Genomic DNA, 14224 nt, shown 5'->3' with positions numbered 1-14224 from the left:
TGTTAGATGTGAAGTTGGAATAGCCCTTTTGTAACACAGTATTAACACTCGTGGGTGGCCCATCCTGCTGATGGCAGCCTGGAGTGAGGTGCTTAGAAATGGTTCCTGTGACATCTGTTCCTCACACTCCGTTTCTCACTTTTCTTATACTGGCTGCTCCTGCACTCTGGTCATCTCTCTTTGAAGATAGGGTCTCACCATGGAGCCTTTGCCGGGCCTGGCACTGGCTGTGTCCTCAAACCCATTGTGATCTGCCTGCTTCCCATATGCTGCCGCCCAACCCAGCTTGGTCTGAAGTTCTTGATTAGCTTCGGATTTCCCCAAATTTCTACCTTAGCTTGTTTTAACTTCCTACGTTTGGAGCCCTCTAAGCATTCCTAGAAAGATTATTACTTTCAGAGGTGTTTTGGTAGGATGATGGTGATGGTGGTGATGGTGGTGATGATGATGGTGGTGGTGGTGATGATGGTGATGATGGTGATGGTTGATTTTGCTTTTTTATTTTGATTGTTTTGTGTATAAGTGTTTTATCTGCATGTGTGTCTGTGTTCTGATTGTATGCCTAATGCCCCAGGATGTGGTGCATGTCCATGTGGGTCCTGGGAATCAATCCTGAGTCCCTTTTGAGAGAAACAAGGGCTCATAACCACTGAGCCATCTCTCCACCCCCAGGTTGGTTAGTTTTTGAGACAAAGGTTTCTGTAGATTGGAAGTGGCCTTGAACTCAGTGTGTAGCCTGATTGACTTGATTCTCTTGCCTCTTCAAGCCTGAAGGCGTCCCATATAGCTTGTCAGATGACAAGCTGGGCTCTTGGAGGATGGGATGAGTGTGATTTTCTGACTCCCAGTACCGTGCTTTGCTCTTTCCACTTTAGCACTGACGAAGATGTGTGCACGCGCATGCACACATGCACACATGCATAGAGACAGACAGACAGACTGACAGACTTTCCTTTCTTCAGTACTGGGGATCGATCAGGGGTTATGTGTATACACAGGCCGGAAAGCACTGTCCTGATGAGTTCCACCCTGTAAGAACTAACATTCCCAGTTAACCCACTAGAGTCTGTCAGTGAGCTCGTGTTCTCTAACTCCTAGTTCTCGTTGGTCACCTGACTCTCCCCATGTTCTTGGTCTTGCTTTCCTCATTTGTGAGAATAGTCTTACCCGGGATGTGATGAAGTATTCCTGTGATTCCAGCCTTTGGGAGGTGACCAGGATCAGGAGGTTAGGGCTAGCCTTAGCTAGTAGTGAGTTTAAGGCCACCCTGAACTACAATGAGACCCTGCCTGGGGAGAGGGGGAAAAAACTTAATTTTTGCTTTTTTTTTCCTTTTTTCCAACTTTGCCATTGGTGAAAAGTGGGAAAGTAAATGTGTTCTTTGATGTTTTTACTTCCTGAGGTGATACAATGTGGGAGTAGCTGGGATTATTCTATTTTAAAAATATACAGGGGATGGAGATTTAGCTCAGTGGTAGAGCGCTTGCCTAGGAAGCGCAAGGCCCTGGGTTCGGTCCCCAGCTCCAAAAAAAAGAACCAAAAAAAAAAAAAAATATATATTATATATATATATATATATATATATATATATATATATATATATACACAAAAGGTTTACAAAATGAGTCATTGTATAAAGGTGCTTGCTACCAAACCCGATGACCTGAGTTCAGTTCCTGGGGCCTGTAGCTTGTCACCTGATCACCACGCATGTGCCATGGTGCGTCACACCTGGAATTGGGAGCCTGAGGGAGAGGGATTGCCATGTGTGCGAGGCCAGCCAGCACAACGTAGCAGCGTCTTGTGGGGGAAGGGACTAGAAAACCAAATGAACAACACAAAGACCCAAATCCCAAACAAACAAAAAAGCCAAACGGAGGACTTGAGGGGTGGCTCATGAGCCTAGCATATGCCAGCCCTGGGTTTTGTTCCCAGCATTGAAGAGAAACTAAAAGGAAAAATGACTCCATGAAGCCAGAGGAATCAAGGTTTTCAGGCTTTGTTTTGGTTTATTTGGTTTACAGATAGGATCTTGCTGGGTAGCCCAAGTGACCTCAAGCTTTGTGTTCTGGATCTTTTTATGTCAACTTGACACAAGCTGGAGCCATCTGAGAGGAGGAAATCTCAAGTGAGAAAATGCCTCTGTAAGACCAGGCTGCAGGCGGGCGAGTCATTTTTTTAGATTGAGGGGAGTTGGGGGGGGGGGACGACTCAGGGCTGGTGGGCCTGGGTTCTATAAGAAGGCAGGTCGAGCAAGCTGTGGAGAGCAAGTCAGTAAGCCCCACTCCTCCATGGCCTCGATATCAGCTTCTGCCTCCAGGTTCCTGCCCAGCTTGAGTTCCTGTCCTGACTTCCTCCAGCAATGAACAGTGATGTGGAAGTGTAAGCCAAATAAATCCTTTCCTTCCCAAGTTACTTTTGGTCATGGGGTTTCCTCACAGGAATAAGAGACTTTGGGGTCCTTCTGTCTCAGCCTCCAGATGTGCACTCCCACACCGAGCTAACAGTTTACTCTTTTTCTTTCTTTTTTGAGATTTATTTATTTGTTTATTTTATTTATTTATTTATTTATTTATTTATTTATGTATGTGAGTATACTGTCGCTGTCTTCAGACACACCAAAAGCAGGCATCGGATTCCATTAAAGACAGTTGTGGGGTTTGGGGATTTAGCTCAGTGGTAGAGCGCTTGCCTAGCGAGCGCAAGGCCCTGGGTTCCGTCCCCAGCTCCAAAAAAAAGAGGAAAAAAAAAAAAAGAATTGGATTTCCTTTATTAATCTTTTGGGGAGGGATATGTATGTATATACGTGTGATTGCATGCATGTGCGTGCATATGCACATATGTGTGAATGTGGATGCCTGAGATTGACAGAGTGTCTCTTAGTGCACTCCACTTGATTTATTGAGATAGTTCCTCACTGAACTCTTGCAGTCTGGTGAGTCTAGCCTGCCAGCTTCCCCTGGGCCTCCTCTGTCTCTACCGCTTGGATATCAAGATTATAGGCTGCCGTGCTTGCCTAGATTTTGTGTGGGGTGCTCCCTTTACTAATCCCTCCCACCCACCCCGACCCCCCCTAACCCCCCCAACCCCCCCTAGCCCTCCCCCCCCACCCCCACCCCACCCCACCCCCCCCACCCCCCCCCCGGAGCTGAGGACCGAACCCAGGGCCTTGGGCTTGCTCTACCATTGAGCTAAATCCCCAACCCCAATCCTTTTACTCCTATCAACTAAGGCTTTGTTGAAAAGCATTCATAGCAAAGTCAGGCACTTTTCTACAGAGACTAAAAGATACGCATGTATACAATTACTTCCGGTCTCTTTTCCTTTGCTGCTTTAATTGCCTTGTTATTCATAGACCTAATTTGGAAACAATAGGCGAGAGACTTCTTTATTGAGGGCATATGAAGCTTTGCTGTCTGAAACTGTAAGTGGGTTGGAGAGACTTGAGTCTGTCTCTGCGTTGCAGACACTGGTTTTAGCACTTGCGGAGGGCTTGTGAGTTATTCCTGTTAGATAGTGGAGTTGGAGATGCGATTACTTCAGGGCGTATTGCTAGTATAGAGAGGTGCAGAGATGTCGAGGGCACTTTATAAGTGCTTTATTGAATAAGAAGGGATCAGTGGCTCGTCACACCCGTCTGCAGCTTTGAAGATGTTGCCCATGAATGCAGTGGGCAATCCTTCAAAACGTTTTCCTGCTTTGTACATTTTGCTCAGGTTTTCTTCCATTTGTTGGACCTGCTCTCGGAGCTCAGAAGAAGGTCCTTATTAATTAGCTTTAAAGGTGGTGCGGCATGTCAGCCAGGCCGTGGGGGCACACACCTTTAATCCCAGCACTGAGGGGCGGGGTGGGGGAGGGGTGCGGATAGATGCAGGGAGATCTGAGTTCAAGGCCAAGCTGGGTCTACAGAGTGAGTTCCAGGACAGCCAGGGCCACACAGAAACCTTGTCTCAGGGGGAAAAAAAGTAACTCACTAGCAATGACTACCTTTTCAGGCTTTTTCTTGATTGGAGAGCTTAGCTGATGAATTTAATTTCTGGAATATGCACTAGAAAAGACATTAACTTGGATTTGGTTTGTAGATGCTCATCCATGCGCGCGCGTGCGTGCGTGCGTGCGTGTGTGTGTGTGCATGTGTGTGTGCATGCGTGTGTGTGTGCGCGTGTGTGTGCGTGTGCGTGCGTGCGTGCGTGCGCGTGTGCGTGCGTGCGTGTGCGTGTGCATGTGTGTGCGTGTGTGCATGTGTGTGTGCGTGCGTGTGTGCGTGTGCGTGTGCGTGCGTGTGCGTGTGTGTGTGCGTGTGCATGTGTGTGCGTGTGTGCATGTGTGTGTGTGCGTGTGTGTGCGTGTGTCTGTGCATGTGTGTGTATACATGAAATGTAGGGGCTGGGAGCTGATGGCAGGCGTCTCCCACATTCATACTCCTCTTTGCCTTTTGCTTCACTTTCCTTTGCTTCACTTTGTTTACATGAAGCAGCAACCCTCACTGAACCCAGCACTCACCTGTGGCCTAAAGTGGCCCAGCCTCCCCTACCCCCACCGGTGAGGCCAGTGGATCTGGACTCAGGTCCTTGTGCTTGCACACCAGGCGTTTCTTCTAAGCCCTCGCAATTGTAAAGAATCCTTTTAGGGTTAGTGATGGCCCAGTGGGTAAAGGTGCTCCCGACCAAACCTAGAAGGAGAGAAACTACTTTCACACAATGGCTGGAGCACACATAAAATAAAATAAATACTTGAATAAGGAAAAACTATTTAACACAAGAACTAATTCGTACTGGATTTCCGCGTACTATTCTGTACTCTTCTGTTAAAAATTGTTGACTGGGGGCTGGAGAGATGGCTCAGCAGTTTAGAGCACTGGCTGTTCTTCCAGAGGATCCAGGTTCAATTCCCAGCACCCCCATGTGAACTCACAACCATCTATAACTTCAACTCTTGGGCCTCCAAGGGCACCAGTCACACACATGATACACATACATACTGACAAAATACTCATACATATAGATATTTAAAAAAAATTCATTGACTGGGCACAGTGGCATACACCTGTGGTCCAAACTATTTCAGAGCCTGAGGCAGAAGAATCACTTGATTCTTTTTTTTTTTTTTTTTTTTTTTTTTTTCCGGAGCTGGGGACTGAACCCAGGGCCTTGTGCTTCCTAGGTAAGCGCTCTACCACTGAGCTAAATCCCCAGCGAATCACTTGATTATAATTCAAGTCCTGGCCAGATAACAAAGAAGCTCTCCTCTTAAGTAGTTCATAATAATTGTGTCAAGTGCCCCTCTTGGTTTTCATAAGGCTGACTTGTAAGTTGGCCACAAGTTTTGTTCTTTCCTTTCAGCGTCCATTAGCATCATATCCTGTCTCCTGTACCAACTAAAGTCCCAGTGATATTAGTTCAAGTTAAATTTACTAAATACTGTGCCTCTGGGATACACTCACAATTTACAATAGTAATGGCTATCAGAGGTCTACAGTGGAGAAATCCGCTGAATTTTGTTTGGTCCTTGTACTTCATCAAGGCTCTGTAAATGGAAGGTTGTAATTCAAGTGTCGTTTTCCAACACGAACCCTTCTGTTGCTCCCTCAGGCAGAATCCGGTGTTCCTGCCGCTGAACTCAAGTAGCTCAGAGCAACATTGTTTTCTTTTCAGAGCTACATTGTTAATGCTGTAAAATGTTACTTTCTGCTACTATTTTGATATATTTTGATTGCAGGTGACAGAAAACATCTCTGTCCTAAATAAAGAAGGAAATTTGAACCTATTTGTTTGTTTCCAGTCAGTCTCGCTGTGGAGCTGTGGCTTGCCTAGAACTCAGAGATTCGCCTGCCTCTGTCATCTGAGTACTGGGATTAAAGGTGTGCACTATCATGAAGGACCGATTTGTTTTCGAGATGAGGTAGGAATATTTGAGCTAAGATTAAAAAAAAGAAAAGAAAAGGCATTTTCCTAGCGAATAGAATAGAGGAAGACATTGAGGGGTCATAAAAGAATTTAAAAATCTTTTTTTGAGGGGTTGGGGATTTAGCTCAGTACTAGCAAGCACAAGGCCCTGGGTTCGGTCCCCAGCTCCGAAAAAAAGAAAAGAAAAAAAAATCTTTTTTTGAACTTTTTTTTTTTCTTTTTCTTTTTCTTTTTTTCGGAGCTGGGGACCGAACCCAGGGCCTTGTGCTTGCTAGGCAAGCGCTCTACCACTGAGCTAAATCCCCAACCCTTTTTGAACTTTCAAGTCATTGTATCTTTAATAACCTGGCAGTAAATCAAAACATGGAAAAAAAATTGTTCCTTTTATGGACGATGCCCATCACTATAAACTTGTCTATGTAGTGAGTGAGATGAGATTCCAAACTGCATGGGAAGGCCTCAAGGCTCACAGATTGACGCTTTTGGTTGCTGATAATCGGCCAGGAAACGAGTACATCAGAGATTAATGAGCCCTCAGAGGACAGGTCGTGGTTGCTGGGTCATGAGCACCTTGAAGCATTTCTTCATGGTGATTTGTTGTCTTCAGTATTCGTCATCTGGGGAGAACGGAGCAGGATGGGCAGAGCAAGTCTGTTGTTCCATGGGGTCAAATTTCTTCCGTATATAGATGAGATCACCCTGCTTGTTGAGGTAATACTGGAGAAACATGATGGCCCCTCAGCAGAAAGACGCCTGTGCGTTTACCGCCAGCCACGTTTGCCTAAAAATTTTTTAAAATGTGCATTGATGTTTTGCCTGAATGTATGACTGAAGGTGGGAGCTGCCATCTGGGTGATGGGAATTGAACCCAGGATCTCTGGAAGAGCAGCCAGTGCTCTTAAACACGAAGCCACCACTCCAGCCCCTCATTGTATAATTTAGGCTGACCTCGAAACTCACAGGAGTTCTGCCTCAGCCTCTGGAATGCCGGAATTGAAAGTTTCTACTACCAAAGAGGGCTATACGTGTATGCTTTAAGAGAACAGATTGGGGCCTGGAGAGATGGCTCAGTGGTTAAGAGCACTGGCTGCTCTTCCAGAAGATCCGAGTTCAATTCCCAGCAACCACATGGTGGCTCACAACCATCTGTAATGGGATCTGATAGCTACAGTGTACTCATATAAATAAAATAAATAGATCTTTAAAGAGAGAGAGAGTGCAAATTGTAGTTTGGTATATTCAAGACGTCAGCCATTTTTCCATATTAAAGTCCCCTGTTTAATTGTGTGTATGTGTAGGTGGACGCCGGCATTCACCAAGCTATGGTGTGCAGGTGGAGGTCGGAGGACATCGAATTTCACCAGTTCTTCCCTTCCATGACCTTTCCAGAGGTCATTGGACCTGTTCAATGGCTACCTCTACCTGCTGGGCCAGCAACTTGCTGGCCCACATGTCCTCATTTTAGAAACCTACTCTACCAACAGCTAATCATGGCGAGTGACCCCGTGCCCCTGCCTGTGGGACAGGAGGAATGAGTCCTCACTGGATCTAAAGACTTCGCTTGCAGAAATAAAGAGGAATGAGCTTTCAGGGCGGGGCTGGAGGCTGTGTGATTTCGACCACTCCTCCGCTGAGCAAGGCAAGGCCGACTGAATGGAATGTTTTAAAAGCCACCGTCTAAAATACACTGAAGAATGAACTAACCGGGCTTCTGTTTGAAAGACACTGGAGTGAGGAGCCCAGGACTCCCGACAGTTTTGTCTGAAGCACTTCACTGATTCTGGAGCGATAAGTAGGATCGTACAATGTAATTTTGGCAGTCACAAGAGCCCAAAGGGACAAAAGTTGGAGTCCAAGACCCATAAAGGGAGTTGGAGAACCCATAAAGGGTAATTACCCTGACAAATCACTCTGTTTGGGTCCAAGTTTAAAATGCTGTGCCGTGTGGTGCGAGGGGGAAAGAAGTAAACTAGTGACACACGGACAACAGGTCGAAATCATCCAAGGGTCACAGAAAAACTCAAGGGCAAATATTAAATTGTGGCAGCACTCGGGAGGCAGAGACAGGCAGATCTCTGACCTCCAGGCCAGCCTGATCTCCCCAGCTCATTCCAGGATAGCCAGGGCTACACAGAGAAACCTGTCTCAAAAAACTAACTGATTAAAGTTAACATAATAAAATATTAAAATAAAAATGAGCAAACCAGAATAGGAAGGGCCAACTTTCGTTTTGGTTTTTCTTTTTTTTCTTTTTTTTTTTTTTTGGTTCTTTTTTTTGGAGCTGGGGACCGAACCCAGGGCCTTGTGCTTCCTAGGTAAGCGCTCTACCACTGAGCTAAATCCCCAGCCCCTCGTTTTGGTTTTTCAAGACAGGGTTTCACTGTGTAGACTGTCCTGGAACTCACTCTGAAGACCGGGCTGGCCTCAAACTCACAGAAATTCACCTGCCTCTGCCTCCTGAGTGCTGAGATTAAAGGCATTCACCACCACTGCACAGTGTGTGACTGTATTTCCTAATGGCATCAGTGACTTCTCTCGATGTGGTGTGTGACAGCGGCCTAGTGCGTTAAGCCTGCTGTGTCTTTCACACCTTCTGCTTCTTTCTCTCTCCTTCCTCTCTCTTAGTTTGGTTTCATTTAGTTTTTCAAGCGCTGGGATTACAAGAATGAGACGCCGCACACAGTTTAAGCTTTTGTTTGTTTCCAGTCCCAGGGACTGAACCCAGGACCTGCTGTATGCTAGGCCAGTTCTTCACCAACTGAGCTACACCCCCAGCCTGCGCACTTCTCTTTTTTCTTACATTTAATTATCCTGTATCCAGGGGGTTGGGGATTTAGCTCAGTGGTAGAGCGCTTGCCTAGCAAGCGCAAGGCCCTGGGTTCGGTCCCCAGCTCCGAAAAAAGAGAAAAAAAAAATTATCCTGTATCCAGTGTTTGCACTGGAGGTGGGGGGTGTGGGCGTGGGGGCCGCAGGGCAGGTGTAGAAGCAAATGACAACTTGCAGGAGCTGATTTTTCTCCTTGCCTCCATGGGGATCGAACTCAGGTCTTCAGTCTTGGCAGTGAGCACTTTTCCTCAGTGCGTCATCTCAACTGTCCTTGAGTGGGCATCTGGGTTGACTCTGGATGACAAAGGAAAGCTTGTCTATACATAATTCACTGTCCACACCTACTGCACAGCTGGATAGCCTCAGCTTCTGCTCCTTTCTTTCTCTCTGTTCACCCAACATTTGTTCGTCCCGGAAGAGATCATTGGACTGGATTACTTTATCACATCCAGTATTAAGTGCTGCCCTTGAACACAAAGCTATTGCAGTTGGCTCACGGTGGTTTTGGCTAGCCTGCAGTTACTTTGAATTTATAATCAAGTTTCTTTTTTTAATTTGAGTTATGTTATATGACACATATGGTTCAGCTCCTGTGGGAGGCTGAGGTTTGAGAACCCTGAGGAGCAGGGGCATTCGGATCTTTGAGTTTGAGGTCAACCTGATTGACAGCAGGATTGCTAGGACACCCAGGACTACATAGAGAAACACTGTCTCAAAAAACAAAACAAAACAAACAAACAAAAACAATGAAAAAACCAATGGGAAACAGGGGTCTGAATTAAAAAACAAAACAAAACACAAAACAACCGACCAACCAAACCACAAAGAAAGACTTGTTTGAATTATGGAGTGGATTCAAGGTCAGGCTAGATAGCTTATCAAGATTCTTTCTCAAATTAAAAACGGAAGGCCACAGGGGGTGGTATGTGCCTTTAATCACAGTCCTCTGGAGGTGGGGCTGGGAGTCTCTGGTCTACAGACCCAGGCCAGTCAGGGTTCCTCAGAAAGACCTTGTCTCAGAAAATAGTTGGGGGTAGAGGTGGAGGCTTGGAATGTAGTTCGGTTTGTGGGGTGCTTGATCAGACATGATCCTCAGCTACATGGGGAGTTCAAGGCCATCCCGAAGTATGTGGAATCTTCTCTCCAAATAAATTAATTAAAATAACTAAGTCGGAGATAGGATCTCAGTGATAGGGCACTTACCTGGCACATGTAAGGCCCTAAGTTCAATCTGCAGTCTTAAAAAAAAACACAACACAGCAAAACCCAATAACTTTTATTTCTGAGGAACTATGAAGCTTTCCAAAACTCTGTATCATTTTTGATTTAACTTATCTGTGTATGTATATGTGTGTGTGCCCATGATTTATTCCTTTTTGCTTGTTCATGCATGACCCTGTTAGTATAGATGTCTTTTTCTATTGCTCCACACTGGGATATTTGTTGTTGTTACTGTTTTTCAAAACAGGGTTTCTCCGTGTAGTCCTGGCTGTCCTGGTCTCTGAAGACCAGGCTAGCCGCAGACTCACAGAGTTCTGCCTGCCTCTGCATCCGAGAGCTGGAATTGAATGTGTGTACCACCACCAATGGGCGATCCACTTAACTTTTTGAGACAGTGTCTCTCATTAACCTAGAAGCTACCATATTGGATGGCCAGTGAGCCCCTTCGATTCACTTGTCTTCGTTCCCAGTGCTATGGTTCCAGATGTATGCAGTCAGGCCCACTTTTTCTGTGGTTGCTTAGCATCCAAACTCAGGTCTTGATGTTTGCCCGGCAAACACTTTACTCACCGAGCTGTCTCCCCAGCTCCAAAACACTAACCCACTTTCCATTTCCACCACCAAGTTTCCATATCGCCACCAATATTTACCGAGCTTTTGCTTTTTTTTTTTTTAAGATTTATCTTTATGTTTTCAGTGTGCAACGTGTCTGTCCATCTGTGGGTATGTGCACATTAGTAAGATGCCTGTGAAGACCAGGAGAGCACTGACTCTCCTACAGCTGGAGTTCCAGGCACTTGTGATCAGCATGATACCGGTGCTGGGAATTGAACCTGGGACCTCCGAGAGCAACAAGTGCTTTTTTTTTTTTTTTTTTTGGTTCTTTTTTTCGGAGCTGGGGACCGAACCCAGGGCCTTGCGCTTCCTAGGCAAGTGCTCTACCACTGAGCTAAATCCCCAACCCCGGCTTTTGGTTTCTTGAGACAGGGTTTCTCTGTACGGCTCTGGCTATCCTAGAACTTGCTCTGTAGACCAGGCTAGCCCCTGCCTGCCTCTGCCTCTCGAGGGCTGGAATTCTGATGTTTATTTTTGTCTTTTCTTTTCACATGAGTGCTCTACATGTGACACAGAAAACACGGGCAAGTCAGGGAATGGTCTGTGGGAGCTGGTTCATGAGTTTCACCATGTGGGCTTCAGGACCGACTAAGTGTGTCAGGTTTGGCGGCAAGCTCCCTTACAGCTTAGCTGTCTTCCTGTCTTTAGTTTTGTAGCCACAGGAGCAGGTGTTCAGTGGTTTCACAGTGTCTATTTGTAAGGGTTTCTTTTGTTTCATTGAGACAAGGTCTTATACAGCCCAGGCTGGCCTCCAAGTTGCTATGTAACAGAGGTTAGCCTTGAACTCCCGGTGTTCCTATCTGCCTGGCTTTCACTCTCTTTGATTATGTTTCTCCACTGGCTAATAATGTTGGGCATCTTCTTCTGGCTGTTCTTCTGGCTATTTACCTATTTGCTTTCTTGTTTGCTTGTTTTTGAAACAAAGTCTTGACATGGCGTTCACACTAACTTAGAATTTCCTATGTAGCCCAGTGTGCTGGTCGGTTTCTGTCAATTTGACACAAACCTAGACAGATCTTGGAAGAGCCAACCTCAGTTGAGGAATAGCTTCCCTCAGATTGGCCTGTGGGGCATTTTCTTGATTGATGACTTATGGTGCCATTCACCACTGTGCATGGTGCCATCGCTGGGCAGGCGACTGGCGGTTGTATAAGAAAGCAGGCTGAGCTAGCCTTGAGGAGCAATGTAAAAGTAATTTGGGGGGTTGCTTTGCCCACTTTGCTCGCAAATAACTGCAGGGCATTTCTATATGGGCTCTAGACCATTCTAACTCCTGGATAAATGACACGGAGACCTAATAATTTTATTAAAAGGCTGCAAGTGCTATAACTGGGCAGGTACTCTATTCTAACCCTACTATGCTAGCTTGACAGTTTGGCTGCTGGATTACTTCCCAGTCACGTGGTCCTTTACCTGTCATCCCAGTCTTGCTCAGGCTTGACTTTCCATGTGTATCCTCCTGGCGACTCCTTCTGGCTGATCCTCATGATTTCTCCCTGCCTTCCTTTCTTCTCCCTCTCTCCTTCTGGTCTCTTTGGGACCCCCCTGCTCTGGGATTGGAAGTCCTGCCTTCCCTCTCCCCCCTCTGCCCAGTTATTGCCTGAAGCAGCTCTTTATTAACCAATTCGAAGTGATGGAAACCATTTTTACGCAGCATTGAGACCCGCCGAGATGCTTGACCATGGCAACTTTAGGACCGAAACCAGATGTCAAGGCATAGAAATCAGAGTCTGAATACACAGGGCACAGAACCATCCCCCAAGATTGTCATAGAGCCATCTCTGCCTGGAAAGGAGCATCTGAATATACAGTGCACAAAACCATCTCCCCAACAGAGCAAGCCAGTTATCTTCTTTCCTCCACATCTTCTGCTTCAGTTCCTGCCTCCAAGTTCCTGCCTCGAGTGCTTGTCCTGACTTGCTTCTGTGATCGACTGTAAGCTGTAACATGAAATTTTGTTCCTCCTCAGTTTGCTTTCAATCAGTATTTTTTTTTTTTTTTTTGGAGCTGAGGACCAAACCCAGGGCCTTGTGCTTGCTAGGCAAGCGCTCTACCACTGAGCTAAATCCCCAACCCTCAATCAGTATTTTTACCACAGGTCAGAAAGCAAACTCAGATATCTGAGCTAGCCTCAAAATATGTGATCCTACTGCCTCAGCTCCCGAGGGATGGATTTACAGGAATATGCCAACATTTCTGGTTTTATACAGTAAAGTTCTTTTGAGGAATGTTAATTCAGATCCTTTGCCCGTGTGAAAACATTTTTTTTTTCTTGCTTCGTTTATTCTGTTTTTTAGTTTTTAGTTTTAGTTTTAGTTTTTCTGAGCCAGGGTTTCTCTGTGTAGCCCTGGCTACCCTGAAACTGGCTCTGTAGACCAGGCTGGCTTTGAACTCAGAGATACACCTGCTCCTGGCTCCCTCGTGCTGGGATGTACTACCACTGTCTGCTTATCATGTCTGTCTGAGACAGTGTCTCACTGGGTTGCCCAAGCTGGCCGCAAACTCCTGACTTTGTACATTCCTTATACAACGGCTGGGACCGCAACCTTGGATGATTAACTTCCTTCCTCCCATTCATCCTTCTTTTCCTCCTGTCATACTTAAATTCTCTGCCTCTCCCTCTCTTTCTCCTTTCTTTCTTTCTTCCTTCCTTTCCTCCTTCCTTCCTTACTTCCTTCCTTCCTTCCTTCCTTCTTTTCTTTCTTTCAAGCAGACTCTTACTCTATGGACCAGGTTAGCCTAGAGCTTACTATGTGGTTCAGGCTAGCCCTCAGCTTGTGGCAAGCCCTTTGCCTCTGTGTCCTGAACTCTAGCATTGCAGGTGTGTACTCGACACTTGTTTTCCTGAGGGTGACGTTTGTGAATGATGCAGGTAACTTATATTCGTCTTTCCTTTCTTGTTTGTCTACTCTGTGTTTGGAGTTTTTCTCCTGGCAATCTCTTGACATAGTTAGAGACCTAACTATGTTTTGTTCTTACCACTGAACTAAAATTTCCCTGGTCAAATCACCAGGCACCTTCATGGTGTTAATCCAATTGTCAAGACTTAGCCTTCGTTCTTATTTGACAGAGCACTTGCATGATCAAAGCAGGAAGATCAGGAGCTCCTGGTCACCTTTAGCTACAGAGAGAGTTTGAAGCTAGCTTGGAATTCATGAGAACTTATGTCAGTATACACACATACACACGCACACTCACATACACACACATATACACGTACACTCACATACAAACACACATACTCACATACACACACATACTCACATACACACACATACACACACACACATTTCCAATGCACAAGCTCATGACATGATATGTATTTTACATGATACATATGTGATATACAGAATAGATCTAGATAACCTCCAGCCACTAAATTTAAATCTCTTAATGGTGGAGACTTTTGTCTCCTGGCATTGCATCTCTGACATCTAGAATAATGCCAGGAAAGTCACACATCACATATGTTGAATGAATGATTGTTGTCATAGGCTGAGACTGTATAATGATATTGAATATGTTAATTTGGGTATAACAAGTGACTATTTCTGGGAAAGCTTCCGAGCTCTCCTGAGCTTTCTGTACTTTCTTTTTCTTTTCTTCTTCTTCTTTTTTTTATTTTTTTTTCAGTTTTTCATGACAGGGTTTCCTAG

The 14224-nt window shown here is 45.5% G+C and overlaps 1 protein-coding gene and 1 pseudogene across 1 annotated transcript in view; one reads left to right on the top strand and one right to left on the bottom strand.

Annotated features, from left to right (window-relative positions):
* The window catches only part of Cnksr1 (connector enhancer of kinase suppressor of Ras 1), a 460720-nt gene that overhangs the window by 430796 nt on the left and 15700 nt on the right, over positions 1-14224 (top strand). The window lies entirely within an intron of this gene.
* Nop10-ps1 (NOP10 ribonucleoprotein, pseudogene 1) lies at positions 6441-6635 on the bottom strand (annotated as a pseudogene).

The sequence above is a fragment of the Rattus norvegicus genome, chromosome 5 (assembly GCF_021556685.1).
Source record: "Rattus norvegicus strain SHRSP/BbbUtx chromosome 5, alternate assembly SHRSP_T2T, whole genome shotgun sequence".
Taxonomy (NCBI): Eukaryota; Metazoa; Chordata; class Mammalia; order Rodentia; family Muridae; genus Rattus; species Rattus norvegicus.
The sequence above is the reverse complement of the archived record's forward strand: the minus strand, read 5'-3'. Positions and strand labels throughout refer to the sequence as shown.